The sequence below is a fragment of the Canis aureus genome, chromosome 37 (assembly GCF_053574225.1).
Source record: "Canis aureus isolate CA01 chromosome 37, VMU_Caureus_v.1.0, whole genome shotgun sequence".
NCBI lineage: Eukaryota > Metazoa > Chordata > Mammalia > Carnivora > Canidae > Canis > Canis aureus.
In genome coordinates this window covers 9,417,426-9,420,712 of record NC_135647.1, presented here as the reverse complement: position 1 = coordinate 9,420,712, position 3,287 = coordinate 9,417,426, and the positions used below count along the sequence as shown (strand labels likewise).

The 3,287-nt window shown below is 39.9% G+C and overlaps 1 pseudogene; it reads right to left on the bottom strand.

Annotated features, from left to right (window-relative positions):
- Positions 1-2,416: 2,416 nt before the first annotated feature.
- On the bottom strand, positions 2,417-2,863 carry LOC144306715 (cytochrome c oxidase subunit 6B1 pseudogene; annotated as a pseudogene).
- Positions 2,864-3,287: the final 424 nt, after the last annotated feature.

The following is a 3,287-nucleotide window of genomic DNA, read 5'->3' as shown; positions in this document are numbered from 1 at the left end:
AGGGATTGATTAGAATATTAGAATTTTCTTAAATGATAGGAAATTAGCACTGATCACCTCACATCAACCTCGGGAAACGGTTTGAGTTTTGCTTAGGATTTTCAGAGGCAAAGCAAGAAATGACCCAGGTCAAGTGAGCCTTGCAAAATAAGCTAAATTAAGCTTTGTTTGTATGACTCAACTGGTTTTGTCTGCTTGGGGGAATTTTCAAGGCTGGTTTCTGTTTGCATTTTATGTTAACCCAAGTTCTTTTCATATTCCAGATCTCTGACTTTCTCTTCTGCTCCATCTCTGATTTCCCTGAAAGTGACAAATGGGAACCTGCTTATGTTGGTCATTCTCGGTGGGTAGTTTAGCTTTCTGTTGTCTGGTTTCTCTGCTTTGTGAGGTCAACACTTCACAGACATGATGCTATCATCAGCTGAAGAATTCATGAACTCAGGGAAGAGTTAAGAGCAAAACCTAGCTTTCCTACAAGGGGACTGTTGGTCTAAAGTTTCAGTTGACCTGGGGTGGCCAAGGTGTGAGCTGCAATCCTTCTTCTGGATGGGAGGCCCATTTGGTCTTTATAGGACACCGGTTTTCCCAAATGGACTTAGAAGAAAACCCAATCTCATCTTTTTCATCAAAGCGTCAGAAGACTCAAGATTAGACTGAATCTCGTGTTGCTTTCTGAAGGAACAATGCCTTGTGAGAGCTGGTTTTAAGTATGGGATGGTGTTTCCATTCAAGTCAGACCACCAAAGCAAGGGATTTGAGTTAACCAGTTGCTGTGTGTTGTTGAGAGATCCTCACCAGAAATCAAGATCGTCTCCTCTTCCCCTCTCCCACCCAGTGCAGCAATCAGACCCTGAGCAGATGTTTTAAGTTTTAAGCTAGAACAGCCATTCTTCTGAGTAGAGATGGACAAGTAGAAGGAAGTGTGAGAGCTCTTCTAGTCCCTCATGGCTTTGGACACTGTACAAGTAATTTTGGCTCCCTTTTCCTCATCTGGACAATTGGAAGTGACTGTTTTCTAAATCCAATTCAAATCTAACCTTTTGTGTAAGATGGAAAAGATCATATTCATGAGAGTAGTTAGCATAAGGGAACTTCTTATTAGACAAGGAACTGGTAATTGCCAGAAGCAGCTTCCAGGCATCAAATTATGGATAGTTCCAGAAGGGTGTGAAAAATATTACCAGTTAAGATGAGCAAATTTAAAGAACAAGTTGAACTTCATGGTTTGTTTACAGCTTTCGGTGGCTGAAAAGACTTAGAGCAAAAGTTGCTTGGGGAATTTCCAGGGACATGTTTCTTCTAGTTTTTATAGTAGAGATGTCAGAGCCTCAATATCCTTATTCGAAGCACATTATGGATTATCTATTCTGAGTGTGTCAGTCTGAGGATTCTTTTTAACATTTAGTTGCTTGCTGTTGATTAATTGTTCTCAATATTTCTCAATATTGTTCTCAACACATTGCATGTTCTATCAATTGAGTTAAATTGAAGGTATATATGTATATGTGTTAATGGATAGGATAGTATGTGACAATGTGTGTGTGTGTGTGTGTGTGTGTGTGTCTGTGTGTGAGTAGTAAAAACCTAGGTGGAAAACTGGCACATCTACATCTACTTAGGTACAATGAAATTTTTATTCAGGCTAAATAACAAATTTTACTTTCAAAAGTAAAACACAAAACTACTTCCAGATTTCAAACAGTAAATTAAGAATTAAAAAGTTACATAAATATCTTTAAGTGCTTAAAAAGTTTTTTTTTTTATTTTCGAACCAAAATGTGTTTATTTTTCCATGGATTGCTTGAAACCCACAATAACCTGTTCTTAACTGAGAATTGCTCTCTTTTGTGAAAAAATATTCCCACTTAGGGCTTTTAACATTTAAGAGTAACATTTTTTTTGGGGGGGGTACACAATTTTATTTTTATCATTTATTATTTTTAAAGATTTTATTTATTTATTTATTCATGAGAGACAGACAGAGGGAGGCAGAGACACAGGCAGAGGGAGAAGCAGGCTCCATGCAGGGAGCCTGATGTGGGACTCGATACTGGGACTCTAGGTTCATGTTGTGGGCTGAAGGCAGGCACTAAACCACTGAGCCACCCAAGGATCCCCAATTTTTATTATACTATTTCCATGTGGTTCAAAAATTACATAAGAAAAGTTTTTTTTGAAATTATATAGATAATAAAGGGGAACATACAGATAAATTTTTGCACATACAAGGGCCTGAGGCTATAATCACTCACTATACTGTCTGGTATAGAGAAGGTGATCAGTTTAGTAATATAAAACAAAGCAAAAAAGAAAAAAACAATCCCCCTGAAGTCCCTCTTATTGCTCAAGGTATTAATTCCCATCCCAGCTTCTTGCCTGATCACCCAGTTCTTTTACACATACACAGTCTTACACTTTTCCAACGAGTATTTATTATTAGTTAAGCCATGATTCAGGATCCCAGGGTGGGGATCACCATGTGCCCAGGTCCCCCTTCACCACCCTGGGAGAAGGATGGAGGACAGAGGAGAGGTGGGTGGAACCAGTTCAGATCTTCCCAGAAAATGTGCCTTCTGTCCGGCGGTCATCCCAGGCTGACACCCAGGATATGGGGCAGAGGGACTTGTACACACGCCGGTACCATTCGCACACGGAGACATCACCCCTTTTAGCAGTCATTGTCTTCTCACAGCGGTGGAAGTCCAGGTTGTTCTGCCAGCAGTTCCTAGTCTGGTTCTGGTTGGGGAAGTGGCTGTCAAAAGGGGGAGTCTGGTAGTTCTTGATTTTGGACCTGATGTCTTCTGCCATGGTGCTGATTCTAAAGACACCCCTGCAGCACCTTGCAGCTCAATGTGACCCTCAGCTAAGAGTAACATTTTTTTTTAAGAGTAACATTTTTCAGAGTAGTCATACTAAACTTATTTCTAATGTTTATATTAGATGTCACGAATATATCAGAACTGTAACCCAATGAACCAATGTGAGTTCTCTCCTTGGTGAGTCACAGATACACAACAGGTGGAAGTGTCCCACAAAGAAAACTTTATTTGCAGCAAATAAGATTACCGAGAATAACTTCCAAAGCTGTAACTCCCTGAACAAGGGCGGATGAGTCCCTTTTATTGAGGGTTAGGGTGACTAGTTAGGGAAGCCTTGCCATCAAATGTAGAGGTGGGCATAGGTTGAGCATGCACCTTAAGGAAAGATGCTTCTACATCCATTGTGCATTATGTAAATGAGGCTTGTTCTCCTCATTGGGTGGAGATTTTAGAATTATAATGAAGTAA